An 18422-nucleotide genomic window follows, 5' to 3' on the forward strand; every position below is an offset into this window, starting at 1 on the left:
ATCACAATGCTGTCTCAGGAGAGTCGCACAGCGAGACCCGGAGGAAGCCATGGTTAACATTGTTCAGTAGTGATGTCAATGAGAAAACACTCCAAAACGGAGACTCCCAATGTCTCCAAGCCACAAACTGCCAGTGCTCTCCAGCTCCAGCCTTGAGGTTGGCCAGGCCCGGAGTTTTGTTTGGCAGGACCACATGTTTCCACTTGGTGAGTGAGTTTGGAGGGAAGTGGTGCACTGTAGTAAAGTGTGCATTCCACTAGAGCCTTTCACATGGGAAAGCCTTACACACAGACATCTCAATCCCTACCTCCCCTTCAATGGAGATGCAATATGACTTATTCTGTGTGGATCCTGTCAAAGCTAAACTTGCTGAGCTGCACACCAATGTTGATACATTTACATTTTAGTCATTTAGCAGACGCTCTTATCCAGAGCGACTTACAGTTAGTGCATACATATTTTTTTTTTCATACCCCCTGTGGGAATCGAACCCACAACCCTGACGTTGCAAACGCCATGCTCTATCAACTGAGCTACATCCCTGCCGGCCATTCCCTCCCCTACCCTGGACGATGCTAGGCCAATTGTGCGCCGCCCCATGGGTCTCCCGGTCTCGGCCGGCTACGACAGAGCCTGGATTCGAACCAGGATCTCTAGTGGCACAGCTAGCACTGTGATGCAGTGCCTTAGACCACTGCGCCACTCGGGAGATACCCATGCACCTTGATGCACCTACTACAGATCTATCTCAAAACTAAATTCAGACAGCAAAATACCAACCGCAAAGTTGACTCCGTTCAGGTCCTCATCGGTCTCCTGCATCCAGTCGTAGAAGTCCTGAGCATTGTCTGTGGGGTCCCCCTCCCCATAGGTGGCCATGCAGAACACAGCCAGGGAGTTGTCAATCTCCGCAAGACGAGGCAGCTCCGACTGAGGAGAGAAAGGAATAAAAATACATTGAAAATTGCAAACAGGATTCATTCACCAAACAGCTCTCAGGATGCAACAATGCAGTCATTAGCTCTCCTAATGTTATTAATATAATAAATATCCAATTACATTTTTGGATTTAACTTGAAATGAACAAAAATACATTCTAAGACTAAACTTGAAATAAACAAAAATACACAATAATGGTAAATATTCCACACAAAGCTACTGGAGGTTACATGCGGTATGTAGAACACTGAGACAATATAAATAGTGCACTATACACATGTAAAGTCAGCGGGATTAAGACCAGTACTATGTCATATTCCTCAGGGTCAGCTGACATGCCGCTCATTCCGTAGCGCTGGGCGTCTTTGGCCAGTCGGCCGCAGAACTCCTCAGCAGTGCCCGTCTGAGAGCCATAGAACACCACCATGTTCCTGTTCTGGAGAGGGAGATGGCATCATCAGCAGTCATCCTACATTATAGAGGACTTCTTAAAGTTTCTTAGCTGGACCCATTGGGAACATTGCTTACATCCGCTATGACAGGCTCATTGTACACCCTCCCTCCCAAAAGCCTGGGAGGAATGAGAGAGCCAAGTCTCAGGGTCAGTAGCTTCAGCCCAACATCACATACACACACAAACATACATTTATTTAGTCTCCATATTATGTCTATCTCCGATAAGCTACCAAGGAAAGGGCTAAGAATAGCCCATATTAATATATGTAGCCTTAGAAATAAGGTTAATGAAATCAATAACTTGCTAACATCAGATAACATGCATACTGGCCATCTCTGAAACTAACTTAGATAATTAATTTGAGGATACAGCAGTAGCAATACAGAGATATAACATCTACAGAACAGACAGGAATGTCTATGGGGGAGGTGTTGCTGTTTAGGGCCATATTTCTGTAAAGCTTAGATAGGATCTCATGTCAAATGTCGTTAAAATGTTGTAGTTGCAAGTTCACCTGCTTCATCTAAAGCCTCTTCTTTTGGGTAGTTGTTAAAGGCCACCAAGTGCTGACAGTCAGTATTTGGATAATATGTGTGCAATGCTTGATAATGTGTGTGATTTATTTATTTAATTTTTTATTTCACCTTTATTTAACCAGGTAAGCCAGTTGAGAACAAGTTCTCATGTACAACTGCGACCTGGCCAAGATAAAGCAAAGCAGTGCGATAAAAACAACAACACAGAGTTACATATGGGGTAAAACAAAACATAAAGTCAAAAATACAACAGAAAAATAGAAAATATATATACAGTGTGTGCAAATGTAGCAAGTTATGGAGGTAAGGCAATAAATAGGCCATAGTGCAAAAATAATTACAATTAGTATTAACACTGGAATGATAGATGTGCAAGAGATGATGTGCAAATAGAGATCCTGCGGTGCAAATGATCAAAATAAATAACAATATGGGGATGAGGTAGTTGGGTGGGCTAATTTCAGATGGGCTGTGTACAGGTGCAGTGATCGGTAAGGTGCTCTGACAACTGATGCTTAAAGTTAGTGAGGGAGATAAGAGTCTCCAGCTTCAGAGATTTTTGCAGTTCGTTCCAGTCATTGGCAGCAGAGAACTGGAAGGAATGGCGGCCAAAGGAGGTGTTGGCTTTGGGGATGACCAGTGAGATATACCTGCTGGAGCGCATACTACGGATGTGTGTTGCTATGGTGACCAATGAGCTAAGATAAGGCAAGGATTTGCCTAGCAGTGATTTATAGATGGCTTGGAGCCAGTGGGTTTGGCGATGAATATGTAGTGAGGACCAGCCAACAAGAGCGTACAGGTCACAGTGGTGGGTAGTATATGGGGCTTTGGTGACAAAACGGATGGCACTGTGATAGACTACATCCAATTTGCTGAGTAGAGTGTTGGAGGCTATTTTGTAAATGACATCGCCGAAGTCAAGGATCGGTAGGATAGTCAGTTTTACGAGGGCATGTTTGGCAGCATGAGTGAAGGAGGCTTTGTTGCGAAATAGGAAGCCGATTCTGGATTTAACTTTGGATTGGAGATGCTTAATGTGAGTCTGGAAGGAGAGTTTACAGTCTAACCAGACACCTAAGTATTTGTAGTTGTCCACATACTCTAGGTCAGACCCGTCGACAGTAGTGATTCTAGTCGGGTGGGCGGGTGCCAGCACCGTTCGATTGAAGAGCATGCATTTAGTTTTACTTGTGTTTAAGAGCAGTTGGAGGCTACGGAAGGAGTGTTGTATGGCATTGAAGCTCGTTTGGAGGTTTGTTAACACAGTGTCCAATGAAGGGCCAGATGTATACAAAATGGTGTCGTCTGCATAGAGGTGGATCTGAGAATCACCAGCAGCAAGAGCGACATCATTGATATACACAGAGAAAAGAGTCGGCCCAAGAATTGAACACTGTGGCACCCCAATAGAGACTGCCATAGGTCCAGACAACAGGCCCTCCGATTTGACACATTGAACTCTATCTGAGAAGTAGTTGGTGAACCAGGCGAGGCAGTCATTTGAGAAACCAAGGCTATTTAATCTGCCAATAAGAATGCGGTGGTTGACAGAGTCGAAAGCCTTGGCCAGGTCGATGAAGACGGCTGCACAGTACTGTCTATTATCGATCGCGGTTATAATATCGTTTAGGACCTTGAGCGTGGCTGAGGTGCACCCATGACCAGCTCGGAAACCGGATTGCATAGCGGAGAAGTTACGGTGTGATTCGAAATGGTCGGTGATCTGTTTGTTAACTTGGCTTTCAAAAACTTTCGAAAGGCAGGGCAGGATGGATATAGGTCTGTAACAGTTTGGATCTAGAGTGTCACCCCCTGGGGATCTCAGACGTTACAAAAGAGAGGTTGAACAGGCTAGTAATAGGGGTTGCGACAATTTCGGCGGCTAGTTTTAGAAAGAAAGGGTCCAGATTGTCTAGCGCAGATGATTTGTAGGAGTCCAGATTTTGCAGCTCTTTCAGAACATCAGCTGTCTGAATTTATGTGAAGGAGAAGTTGGGGGGGGGGGGGGGGGGGGGGGGCATGGGCAAGATGCAGCGGAGGGTGCAGAGCTGGTGACCAGGGTAGTGGTAGCCAGGTGGAAAGCATGGCCAGCCGTAGCAAAATGCTTGTTGAAATTCTCGATTATTGTAGATTTATCAGTGGTGATAGTGTTTCCTAGCCTCAGTGCAGTGGGCAGCTGGGAGGAGGTGCTCTTATTCTCCATGGACTTTACAGTGTCCCAAAACGTTTTGGAGTTAGTGCTACAGGATGCTAATTTCTGTTTGAAAAAGCTAGCCTTTGCTTTCCTAACTTCCCTGAAAAGTTGCATATCGCGGGGGCTATTCGATGCTAATGCAGTACGCCACAGGATGTTTTTGTGCTGGTCAAGGGCAGTCAAGTCTGAGGAGAACCAGGGGCTATATCTGTTCTTAGTTCTGAATTTTTTGAATGGGGCATGCTTATTTAAGATTGAGAGGAAAGCACTTTTAAAGAACAACCAGGCATCCTCTACTGACGGAATGAGATCGATATCCATCCAGGATACCTGGGCTAGGTCAATTAGGAAGGCCTGCTCGCTAAAGTGTTTTAGGGAGCGTTTGACAGTGATGAGGGGTGGTCGTTTGACCGTGGACCCGTTACGGACGCAGGCAATAAGGCAGTGATCGTTGAGATCCTGGTTGAAGACAGCGGAGGTGTATTTAGAGGGTAAGTTAGTCAGGATGATATCTATAACGGTGCCCATGTTTACGGATTTAGGGTTGTACCTGGTAGGTTCCTTGATAATTTGTGTGAGATTGAGGGCATCTAGTTTGGATTGTAGGATGGCCGGGGTGTTAAGCATATCCCAGTTTAGGTCACCAAGCAGTACAAACTCTGAGGATAGATGGGGGGCAATCAATTCACATATGGTGTCCAGGGCACAGCTGGGGGCTGAAGGGGGTCTGTAGCAAGCGGCAACAGTGAGAGACTTATTTCTGGAAAGTGATTTTTGGTGGCCTTCCTAAGCCAGGATTCAGACACTGCTAGAACATCAGGGTTGGCGGAGTGTGCTAACGCAGAGAATAACTCAAATTTAGGGAGGAGGCTTCTGATGTTAACATGCAAAAAAACAATGCTTTTACGGTTACAGAAGTCAACAAATGATAGCTCCTGGGGAGTAGGAGTGATACTGGGGGCTGCAGGGCCTGGGTTAACCTCTACATCACCAGAGGAACAGAGGAGGACTTGAATAAGGATACGGCTAAAGGCTTTAAGAACTGGTCTTCTAGTGCGTTGGGTACAGAGAGTAAAGGGGGCAGATTTCCGGGCGTTGTAGAATAGATTCAGGGCATTATGTACAGACAAGGATACGGAAGGATATGAGTACAGTGGAGGTAAACCTAAGCGTTGGGTAACAATGAAAGAGATAGCATCACTGAAGGCACCGATTGAGCCGGTCTCCGTGTGTATGGGGGGTGGAACAAAGGAGCTATTTGAGACAGTTTGAGAGGGACTTGGGGCTTTACAGTTTAATTGTATAATAAGAACTAACTGGAACAGCAATAGGCAAGGCATATTGACATGGGAGAGAGGCATAAAGCAATCACAGGTGTTATTCGAGAGAGCTAAGACAACAACTGGTAATGGCAATGAAAGTTTGGGCTGAGGCTAAACAGGACAGGGTACCGTGTAAAGGAACAGTCCAGCAGGCATCAGCTGTGCAGCTGAGTGATCATAAGGTCCAGTGAACAGCAATATGTGAGTCCGAAAGCAATTCGAATTGATGCTACAGCACAGGCTAGCAGGAGGCACGGCTGTTGTTTGCGTGTGCTAGCGGGCCGGGGCTAGCAGATGGATCTTCGTGGTCGTCGCAACGGGAAGCCTGTTGAAACCACAGACGATTACGTCGGCAGACCAGTCGTGATGGATCGGTGGGGCTCCGTGTCGACTCTAGGAGGTCCCGTCCGGTTGACAGAGAGGTAGATAGCCGGGAGATGGGCCTGACTCGAGGCTAGCTCAAGGCTGATTAGCCAACAACAACATCCATTTGGTTGCAGCTAGCTAGTTGCGATGATCCGGAGTTAAAGGTGCAGTGATTCAGTGATTCCGGCAGAAAAACCGATATGTTCTGGGTCGATAACGCGCTGTGCAGACAGTGCAGACTGGCCGATAATAGTCCAGGCTAGAGCTGGCTGGTAGGTAGTGCAGGCCACGGACAATGGTGAAAAACCGCTAACGGTGGCTAATAGCAAGTAGCTAGTTAGCTGGCTACTCCCGTCTGGTAGACAGAGAGGTAGATAGCCGGGATATGGGCCTGGTTAGAGGCTAGCTCAAGGCTAACTGGTGCTTGCTGCGGGGGCAGTGGTGATTAGTCAACAGCAACATCCATTCGGTTGCGGCTAGCTAGTTGCGATCCGGTGTTAATGTCCAGTGATTCAGTTATTCCGGCAGAAAATCTGATGTTCTGGGTGAAAACTGCTAACGCTGGCTAATAGCAAGTAGCTAGTTAGCTGGCTAGCTAGTTTCAACTGGAGATTCTAGATAAAAGGTAAGTCAATAATAGAATCCGTTCCACATTGAGTGAGGCGGGTTGCTGGAAAGTATATTTAGTAGAAGGATGAAAAGTGTGATAGGGAAATATGTACGAAAAATACAAAAATAATACAAAAACAGGCTATTTACACGGACACACACACAGAGTACACGACCGCACTGCTACCCCATCTTGGACATAATGATGTTAACAGAGAGGTCTATTGTCTGGGTGACTTGAACATTGACTGTTTAGCAACTAGCTGTCCTCTCAAGAGGAAGCTTCTAACTGTGACTAATGCCTTAATACGACCCAGGTTATCACTCAACCAACTAGAGTGCATACCAATAGTGTTGGATCTGTGACATCCACTTGTATTGATCATATCTTCACTAATGCTGCAGAGCTTTTCTGCAAAGCAATATCAATTTCCATTGGCTGAAGTGACCATAATATTGTGACAATAAGAAGGAAAGCCAAAGTGCAAAAGGTTGGGCCCAAAGAAATTGATAAGAGATCATAAAAAATGTTCTCAGGACTCTTGTTGAAGATGCAAAACATGTATGGTGGTGTATTAGGAAGTTAATCCAGATGCAGCACTGGAAGTATATAAAAAATATATTCCAGCACTGGACGTATTTGTAAATTAATTATTGTCAATTGTTGACAAGTATGCACCTGTTAAGAAACTAACTGTGAGAACTGTTAGAGCCCCCTGGATTGAATATGAATTGGAAAAAATTGTGGTTCAAAGAAAGTATGCAAAAGAGGTGGCAAACAAGTCAGGCTGCTCAGCTGATTGGTTGATATACTGTAAATTGAGACATTTTATGACTAAACTTAACAAAAAGAACAATAAATTATTTTACCAAATGCAATGGAAAAGGACTTTGGAGTACCTTCAATTACACTGAACAAAAATATAAACGCAACATGTACATTTTCCATACGCACTTAAAGCTTAATTCTCTAAAATGTGCAGTTTTGTTACACAACACAATGCCACAGATGTCTCAAGTTTTGAGGGAGCGTGCAACTGGTATGCTGACAGCATAAGCCTCCTCCAACGTCGTTTTAGAGAATTTGACAGTACGTCCAACCCGCCACATAACCGCAGACCACGTGTATGATGTCGTGTGGTCGAGTGGTTTGCACGTTGTGAACAGAGTGCCCCATGGTGGCAGTGGGGTTATGGTATGGGCAGGCATAAGATACGGACAACAAACACAATTGCATTTTATTAACGGCAATTTGAATGCACAGAGATAACGTGACGAGATCCTGAGGCCCATTGTCGTGCCATTAATCCGCCGCCATCACCTCATGTTTCAGCATGATAATGCACGGCCCCATGTCGCAAGGATCTGTACACAATTCCTGGAAGCTGAAAATGTCCCAGTTCTTCCATGGCCTGCATACTCAGACGTCACCCACTGAGCATGTTTGGGATGTTCTGGATCGACGTGTACGACAGCATGTTCCAGTTCCCACCAATATTCAGCAACTTCGCACAGCCATTGAAGAGGAGTGGGACAACATTCCACATGCCACAACAACAGCCTGATCAACTCTATGCGAAGGAGATATCGCGCTGCATGAGGCAAATGGCAGTCATACCAGATACTGACTGGTTTTCTGATCCACGCCCCTACCTTTTAAAAAAAGCTATCTGTGACCAACAGATGCATATCTGTATTCCCAGTCATGTGAAATCCATAGAGTAGGGCCTAATTAATTTATTTCAATTGACTGATTTCCTTTTATGAACTGTAACTCAGCAAAATCTTTGAAATTGTTGCATGTTGCTTTATATTTTTGTTCAGTATATATCATGGTCAGAAACCCCAATTAATCTCCATCGTTCATTGAAGTTGATGGGTAATTTATAACAAAACCTTTCGATATTGTCAATCATTACAATTACTATTTCACTAGTAAAGTGGAAAAACTTAGAAGTGAAATGACAACATGGAACAGTGAACCATCATATTTTTATATAAAAGATCTAATAATGAAAGAGAAGGATTGCTGTTTTGAATTTGGTCAAGTTAGTGTGGGAGAGGTGGAAAAACGATTGTTATCCATCAATAATGATAAGCCACCAGGTATAGACAACTTTGATGGGAACATTTTGAGAATGGTAGCAGACTGTATTGCCAACCCTATGTGCTATATCTTTAACCAAAGCCTAAAGCAGCGATTCTCAACTGGTGGGTCGCGACCTAAGGTTTTGAATGGGTCGTGAGCGTAAAAAAGGTTGAAAAATATATATACACTACCGTTCAAAAGTTTGGGGTCACTTAGAAATGTCCTTGTTTTCGAAAGAAAAGCACTTTTTTTGTACATTAAAATAAAATAAAATTGATCAGAAATACAGTGTAGACATTGTTAATGTTGTAAATGGCTATTGTAGCTGGAAACTGCTGATTTTTTATGGAATATCTACATAGGCGTACAGAGGCCCATTATCAGCAACCATCAGTCCTGTGTTCCAATGGCACGCTGTGTTTGCTAATCCAAGTTTATCATTTAAAAAGGCTAATTGATCATTAGAAAACCCTTTTGCAATTATGTTAGCACAGCTGAAAACTGTTGAGCAGATTAAAGAAGCAATAAAACTGGCCTTCTTGAGACTAGTTGAGTATCTGGAGCATCAGCAATTGTGGGTTCGGTTACAGGCTCAAAATGGCCAGAAACAAATAACTTTCTTCTGAAACTCGTCAGTCTATTCTTGTTCTGAGAAATGAAGGCTATTCCATGCGAGAAATTGCCAAGAAACTGAAGATCTCGTACAACGCTGTGTACTACTCACTCAACAGCCAGCTACAATAGCCATTTACAACATTAACAAGTCTACACTGTATTTCTGATCAATTTGATGTTATTTTAATGGATAAAAAAATTGCTTTTCTTTCGAAAACAACGACATTTCTAAGTGACCCCAAACTTTTGAACGGTAGTGTATATTATATTTTAAAAAATACTCCAGTCCGAACTTAAATGTCTAAAACCAGGTAGAAAGTGTGTAGAAATGATAATGAACCTATACTTCTAAATAATTTAACCTCAACTATTTTTCTTCAATCACAGTATTTTTGGATTTGGTTGTTTTTGTAGTCTCAAACCAGTGAGCTTAACATTCTTCATCAAGAATATGGCCAAAATGGAATTATTGTCAATGAAAAAGGTGGGACTGATGTTCCCTTATCATATAATTGGTACATTTACAATATAACATTAAACATAGTTTTCCAGATTGCATTTTGGCAACAACAAAATAATGCGATGCGAATATTGGATCGCAAATGAGAAACCTGGTTCAATTTGGGTCCAGAGGCAAAACCAGTTGAGAACCACTGGCCTAAAGGAGTGTGTGTGTCCATAGGCCTGAAAGGAAGCTAAAGTAATTCCACTGCCTAAAAAAGTAGTAAAGCACCCTTTGCTGGCTCTAACAGCCAATCAGTTTGCTGCCTGTTCTTGGTAAACTGATGGAGAGGATTGTGTTTGACCAAATACAATGCTATTTTTTAAATACAATGGTTTACATGTCAGCACCCAAAGCCAGTGAGATACAGTCAGTATCAGAATGTATGATTAATAATAAACTGGTCTTAAATACTCACATCAACACCATCATCCCGGAAACCCTAGACCCACTTAAATTCCCATACCGCCCCAACAGATCCATAGATGACGCAATCTCAATCGCACTCCACACTGCCCTTTCCCACCTGGACAAAAGGAACACCTATGTGAGAATGCTGTTCATTGACTACAGCTCAGCGTTCAACACCATAGTGGCCACAAAGCTCATCACTAAGCTAAGGACCCTGGGACTAAACACCTCCCTCTGCAACTGGATCCTAGACTTCCTGACGGGCCGCCCCCGGGTGGTAAGGGTAGGCAACAACATCTGCCACGCTGATCCTCAACACGGGGGCCCATCAGGGGTGCTTGCTTAGTCCCCTCCTGTACTCCCTGTTCACCCACGACTGTGTTGCCAAGCACGACTCCAACTCCATCATTAAGTTTGCTGATGACACAACGGTGGTAGGCCTGATCACCGACAACGATGAAACAGCCTGTAGGGAGGAGGTCAGAGACCTGGCAGTGTGGTGCCAGGATAACAACATCTCCCTCATTGTGAGCAAGACAAAGGAGATGATCGCAGACTACAGGAAAAGGAGGGCCGAACACGCCCCCATTCACATCGACGGGGCTGTAGTGGAGCAGGTCGAGAGTTTCAAGTTCCTTGGTGTCCACATCAACAACAAACTATCATGGTCCAAACACACCAAGAAAGTCGTGAAGAGGGCACGACAACGCCTTTTTCCCCTCAGGAGACTGAAAAGATTTGGCATTGTATTTGGTTCAAAACCTTCTCTAAGACCTAAACCTCAACTGAAGTTGTACATAAATGGTGTGACCATTGAGCAAGTTGAGGAAGCTAAACTCCTAGGTATAACATTGGATGGTCAATTATCATGGGCAAGTCATATAAGTTGTTGTGAAGATGGGGAGGGGTATGTCTGTTATAAAAAGATGTTATGCGTTTTTGACACAAAAATCAACTGTACTAATTGTTCAGGCTCTGGTCTTGTCCCATCTTGATTACTGTCCGGTAATATGGTCAAGTGTAGCAAAGAAAACTGAGTAGCACGCCTTGCCCTTAACTGCACATACAGAACTAACATCAACAACATGCACGGCAGTCTTTCCTGGTTGAGGGTTGACGAGAGATTAACTGCTTCTCTTCTAGTTTTTACTTTACGAAAATTCCATATTGTCTGCATAATCAAATAACATTCAGCTCAGACACCCATACATACCCCACAAGACACGCACCAGGGGTCTCTTCAAAGTCGCCAAGTCCAAAACGAATTCACGGCAACGGACAGTTTTATACAGAGCCATGACCACATGGAACTCCCTTCCATCTCCAATTACTCAAGCAAACAGCAAAATTACCTTTAAAAACTGATTCAACAACAACTCATGGAATGGCGGAGACACACACACACATCATCTTTTGTTGTTGTATTGTTTGTATTATTTATTTTTTGTATATCATTGTATTTAAAATTTTGTGACTGTCCTTGTATTTATTATGGCTCCCCATTAGCTGTCACCAAGGCAGCAGCTACACTTCCTGATTAAGGCAGTTAAATACAATTTTATATACAATTCAATACATTTCACCACACATTATGTGTGTGCACTCAGGCCACTACTCTTCAACACAAAATCCATGTGTACGTGTGTGTATAGTGCATATGTTATCGTGTTTATGCCTGTGACTGTGCGTCTCTTCACAGTCCTCGCTGTTCCATTAGGTTTCTTTTTTTCTGATTTTTTTATCTGATTTTACTGCTTGCATGAGTTACTTGATGTGGAACAGAGTTCCATGTAGTCATTGCTCTATGTAGTACTGTGTGCCTCCCATGGACTTGGGGACTGTGAAGAGACCTCTGGTGGCATGTCTTGTGGGGTATGCATGGGTGTCTGAGCTGTGTCCTAGTAGTCTAAACAGACAGCTCGGTACATTCAGCATGTCAATACTTCTCACAAATACAAGTAGTGATGAAGTCAATCTCTCCTCCACTTTGAGCCAGGAGAGATTGACATGCATATTATTAATGTTAGCTCTCTGTGTACATTTAAGGGCCAGCCGTGCTGCCTTGTTTTGGGCCGATTTTAATTTTCCAAAGTCCCTCTTTGTGGCACCTGACCACACAACTAGATAGTAGTCAAGGTGCAACAAAACAAGGGCCTGTAGGACCTGCCTTGTTGATAGCGTTGTTAAGAAGGCAGAGCAGGGCTTTATTATGGACAGACCTCTCCCCATCTTAGCTACTGTTGCATCAATATTTATTGACCATGACAGTTTACAATCCAGGGTTACTCCAAGCAGTTTAGTCTCCTCAAATTGCTCAATTTCCACATTATTCATTACAAGATTTAGTTGAGGTTTAGGGTTTAGTGAATGATTTGTCCCAAATGCAATGCCTTTAGTTTTTGAAATATTTAGGGCTAACTTAATTCTTGCCACCCATTCTGAAACTGACTGCAGCTCTTTGTCTATCAGTGTATCAGTGTTTTGTTACTTGTCATGTTCTGTGCTTTTTGTGGACCCCAGGAAAAGTAGCTGCTGCTTCTGCAAAAGCTAATATCGTCCAAATATACCCCGACTAGAAACCACATTTTTTTATATGACAGTCACCAAAGCAAGTTAAGTGGCATATTGCCTACATTTACTAAATAAATAGACATAAATTTATCTAAACTAATTGCTTTCTACTTAGGACACAGCATTTAGCATAAAGCTACTAACCGTTTTCTTCATTTTCTCAATGAAGCTGGTTTCTCGCTGTGGGGTGACTCTGGAGAAAAACACAAAGCAGATGTTAAAGGCAAACATCAGCATGTTAACTTAGTTATTCAGTCTACTAAATGGCTATTACACTGACTCGCAAATGAGAGGCCATTTGAGGAGGGAGAGTAGAAAATGTTCTTTACTCTGGCATTCTCAACCCCTTCTGACCCCATGGGAGAGATTTTTGTATGAGTCACACCCACTTGCTAACATGTACCACAGTACTGAAATCCCTTCACAAGTCATGGAAACGCAGAACAGAAATAGCTCAGTTTATCGTTGGTAAAAACTTTGAACAAAGACAGTAAATACATGTGAAACTCATTAATGATTATAACATGTCAATTGTCAATGAAACGTGTGCTCCTTAGCAGAGAACATTGGAGGTATAATTTCAAGTTACGCTCTTGCAACATAGAATTATCAAGAGGAAGTCAAGAAGTGACAATTGTTGCATGTGGTGACAGTATCTTAAGTCAATTGTTAGGCTACTTTCAGACTATAGACTTTTTGATGACATGCTATCATAATCATAAGATTCTGCAACATTGATTCTTATCTCTAAAACACTGGTAAGCAGCCTGGGAAGCTGAAGTGCAAATGAGCTAATCAAGTCTAATCTTTTGCAAAAGTAACACACATTTCCCTGAAGAGCATCAACATGATAGACAGTGGACGGAGCATAGTGGAACAAGCTGTCACACACACACACACACAGAGAGCGAGAGAGAGACTGACCTGGCTGCTGCTGCCTGTCTCTCTTTGGGCAGAGAGAACACACATCCCATGGCTAGAGGCAGTGTTCTCCAGCACCCCACAACACACTTGATCCACAGTGGGACACAATCCAATAAAGCGGTTGAGGAAGAAGCCCCTCAGGACTGACTAAGGGCTGGCCTCGCCATAGTGAATTATGCCGATGCGGGAGCGATTCTCAGTCTCTCACTGAACATACTTCCCACCACCACCCCCGGCAGCAAGGCTGGGAAGGCACCGACAATATAGCATGACATTTCCCTTAAAGCCCTTCAAGCAGAGCAGCCGACGACACACATAATCCAAAAAAACTGACATGCCCCTGCACACACACACATCAACACTCTGACATACTCATCCGCTCACTACATCCTTCCTCCTTTCCTCTACAATCTGTAGGGACTAGACCACCCGAGTCACCCTGGCAACCATTAACTTCGTAAATATGTATTTATAAAGAGAGATGAGGCAGAGCTGAATGAGGCACATTTCAAACCCCTGAGCCGAGAGTGTGTCACTATGGTTACCTAATCTATCATAAAAGGTTGCCATTTGTGACACGGCTCTGCTCCATTCATGCTCCCTAAAAGGCAAATTAGGGACGGCTTCCGCAGAAGAGAGGCTGAACAGAGAATACTGCTTGGCTTTGGCCTCAACTTTCCACCTCGGAGAGCTTTCAAAGGGAAAGAGCATCTGCTGGGTCTTCTGGCGCACTGGGGAAATTTCAAAAATGGGCTGTGTAGAAGACCAAAGACAAAAATAGTGCACAAAGACAGTGTCTTCTTCTCCAACAAAAAAGAACCACAGTGAAATGCGAGCCAGCCAAGCACAAGGAAACTCCAAGGTAGCTCTCCCCTTTCCTGCACTCCCCGAAACCTTTTCCTGGAATTTTCATAGCTTCAGTTGTGGGCCATTTCCTCCTCCTGCATATTTCATTCAATGGGGTTTTGGTGGTGCGGAGGGGAGCCAGGGGATATGAGTGAGAGAGTGAGAGAGTGAGAGAGTGAGAGTGAGAGAGTGAGAGAGTGAGAGAGTGAGAACCAAAGAAAAGTAACAACAGTGATAAACGGTTTGATGAAGAATGCAAAAACCTAAGAAAGACATTGAGAAACCTATCTAACCAAAAACATAGAGACCCAGAAAACCTGAGCCTACGCCTTCACTATGGTGAATCACTAAAACAATACAGAAATACACTACGGAAAAAGAAGGAACAGCATGTCAGAAATCAGCTCAATGTAATTGAAGAATCCATAGACTCTAACCACTTCTGGGAAAATTGGAAAACACTAAACAAACAAACACGAAGAGCTATCTATCCAAAATGGAGATGTATGGGTAAACCACTTCTCCAATCTTTTTGGCCCTATAACAGAGAACAAACAGCAAAAAAATATACATGATCAAATGCAAATCTTAGAATCAACTATTAAAGACTACCAGAACCCACTGGATTCTCCAATTACATTGAATGAACTACAGGACAAAATACAAACCCTCCAACCCAAAAAGTCCTGTGGTGTTGATGGTATCCTCAATGAAATGATAAAATATACAGACCACAAATTTCAATTAGCTATACTTAAACTCTTTAACATCATCCTTAGCTCTGGCATCTTCCCCAATATTTGGAACCAAGGACTGATCACCCCAATCCACAAAAGTGGAGACAAATTTGACCCCAATAACTACTGTGGGATATGCGTCAACAGCAACCTTGGGAAAATCCTCTGCATTATCATTAACAGCAGACTAGTTCATTTCCTCAGTGAAAACAATGTACTGAGCAAATGTCAAATTGGCTTTTTACCAAATTACCGTACGACAGACCACGTATTCACCCTGCACACCCTAACTGACAAACAAACAAACCAAAACAAAGGCAAAGTCTTCTCATGCTTTGTTGATTTCAAAAAAGCTTTTGACTCAATTTGGCATGAGGGTCTGCTATACAAATTGATGGAAAGTGGGGTTGGGGGAAAAACATACGACATGATAAAATCCATGTACACAAACAACAAGTGTGCGGTTAAAATTGGCAAAAAACACACACATTTCTTTCCACAGGGCCGTGGGGTGAGACAGGGATGCAGTTTAAGCCCCACCCTCTTCAACATATATATATCAACGAATTGGCGAGGGCACTAGAACAGTCTGCAGCACCCGGCCTCACCCTACTAGAATCTGAAGTCAAATGTCTTCTGTTTGCTGATGATCTGGTGCTTCTCTCACCAACCAAGGAGGGCCTACAGCAGCACCTAGATCTTCTGCACAGATTCTGTCAGACCTGGGCCCTGACAGTAAATCTCAGCAAGACAAAAATAATGGTGTTCCAAAAAAGGTCCAGTTGCCAGGACCACAAATACAAATTCCATCTAGACACTGTTGCCCTAGAGCACACAAAAAACTATACATACCTCGGCCTAAACATCAGCGCCACAGGTAACTTCCACAAAGCTGTGAACGATCTGAGAGACAAGGCAAGAAGGGCCTTCTATGCCATCAAAAGGAACATAAAATTTGACATACCAATTAGGATCTGGCTAAAAATACTTGAATCAGTTATAGAACCCATTGCCCTTTATGGTTGTGAGGTCTGGGGTCCGCTCACCAACCAAGAATTCACAAAATGAGACAAACACCAAATTGAGACTCTGCATGCAGAATTCTGCAAAAACATCCTCTGTGTACAACGTAAAACACCAAATAATGCATGCAGAGCAGAATTAGGCCAATACCTGCTAATTATCAAAATCCAGAAAAGAGCCGTTAAATTCTATAACCACTTAAAAGGAAGCGATTCCCAAACCTTCCATAACAAAGCCATCACCTACAGAGAGATGAACTTGGAGAAGAGTCCCCTAAGTAAGCTGGTCCTGGGGCAACACAATTAGACCCAACCAAATCATGAGAAAACAAAAAGAGAATTACTTGACACATTGGAAAGATCAAACAAAAAAACAGAGCAAACTAGAATGCTATTTGGCCCTAAACAGAGAGTACACAGTGGCAGAATACCTGACCACTGTGACTGACCCAAACTTAAGGAAAGCTTTGACTATGTACAGACTCAGTGAGCATAGCCTTGCTATTGAGAAAGGCCGCCGTAGGCAGACCTGGCTCTCAAGAGAAGACAGGCTATGTGCACACTGCCCACAAAATGAGGTGGAAACTGAGCTGCACTTCCTAACCTCCTGTCAAGGGTGCTGAAGGTGGGTGTGGTGTAGGAATCAAGCGCAGGACGCAGAAACTAAGTCCAAAAGACTTTAGTGAAAATACACGTAATACACGAGCCCAACAAGCCCGGAGGCGATATACAAACGCACACAGGCGTAAACAAAAGGCGCACTAACATGTGCGAAAAACCTCTCCAACCAACGGAGGGAAACACGTAGCAACGAACACCAAACAGAACACCTGACGCACACAACGAGAACTAAATAGGACACTAATGAACACTAACTAGAAACAGGTGTACAACATCAAGACAAAACCAAACGAACATGAAACATAGAACGGTGGCAGCTAGTACTCCGGGGACGACGACCGCCGAAACCTGCCCGAGCAAGGAGGAGGAGCAGCCTCGGCCGAAACCGTGACACCTCCTGCCATATGTATGACCATATTAGAGACACATATTTCCCTCAGATTACAGCGATCTACAAAGAATTCGAAAACAAACCCAATTTTGATAAACTCCCTTATCTACTGGGTGAAAAACCACAGCGTGCCATCACAGCTGCAAGATTTGTGACCTGTTGCCACAAGAAAAGGGCAACCAGTGAAGAACAAACACCATTGTAAATACAACCCATATTTATGTTTATTTATTTTCCCATTTGTACTTTAACTATTTGCACATTGTTACAACACTGTATATATACATAATATGACATTTGAAATGTCTTTATTCTTTTGAAACTTCTGAGTGTAATGTTTACTGTTAATATTTATTGTTTATTTCACTTTTGTTTACTATCTACTTCACTTGCTTTGGCAATGTTAACATACGTTTCCCAAGCCAATAAAGCCCTTAAATTATAATGAGAGAGAGAGAGAGAGAGAGAGAGAGAGAGAGAGAGAGAGAGAGAGAGAGAGAGAGAGAGAGAGAGAGAGAGAGAGAGAGAGAGAGAGAGAGAGAGAGAGAGAGAGAGAGAGAGAGAGAGAGAGAGAGAGAGAGAGAGAGAGAGAGAGAGAGAGAGAGAGAGAGAGAGAGAGAGAGAGAGAGAGAGAGAGAGAGAGAGAGAGAGAGAGAGAGAGAGAGAGAGAGAGAAGAAAGAAACACACACACAGAGCGAGAGAGAGAGACTGACCTGGCTGCTGCTGCCTGTCTCTCTTTGGGCAGAGAGAACACACATCCCATGGCTAGAGGCAGTGTTCTCCAGCACCCCACAACACACTTGATCCACAGTGGGACACAATCCAATAAAGCAGTTGAGGAAGAAGCCCCTCAGGACTGACTAAGGGCTGGCCTCGCCATAGTGAGAAGGAAGAGAGAGGAGGAAAGAGGAGAGAGGAGAAGAGAGAGAGAAAGGAGAAGAGGGAGAGGAGAAATAAAATAGATAGATAGAGATAGGAGAATGATGGGGAGAGGAGAAAGAGAGAGAGAAGGAGAGAGGAAGGAAAGAGGGAGAGGAGAAAGAGAGAGAGCGAGAAGAGGAGAGAGAGAGCGAGAGAGAGTGCGAGCGAGGAGAAGAAAGAGAGAGAGAAGAGAGAGAAGAGAGAGAAGGAGAAGAAGAGAGAGAGAGGAGAGGAGAGAGAGAGAAGAGAGAGAGAGAGAGAGAGAGAGAGAAGGAGAGAGGTAGATAGAGAGAGAAGAGGAGAAAGAGAGGAAGAAACAGGAAACAGATGAGAGAGAACGAAAGA

At 43.5% G+C, this 18422-nt stretch overlaps 1 pseudogene across 1 annotated transcript in view; it reads right to left on the reverse strand.

The window, feature by feature from the left end:
- LOC311142193 (NADPH--cytochrome P450 reductase-like) overlaps window positions 1-18422 on the reverse strand; it is a 28830-nt pseudogene that overhangs the window by 9213 nt on the left and 1195 nt on the right. The window contains exons 2-4 of the transcript in view: window positions 12759-12807; window positions 1247-1375; window positions 781-930 (exon numbers count right to left, since the gene is read on the reverse strand). The product of the transcript in view is annotated as an NADPH--cytochrome P450 reductase-like (transcript). The remainder of the gene's footprint in view (window positions 1-780; window positions 931-1246; window positions 1376-12758; window positions 12808-18422) is intronic.

This window comes from Coregonus lavaretus (genome assembly GCF_964263955.1).
Source record: "Coregonus lavaretus genome assembly, chromosome: 15".
Taxonomy (NCBI): Eukaryota; Metazoa; Chordata; class Actinopteri; order Salmoniformes; family Salmonidae; genus Coregonus; species Coregonus lavaretus.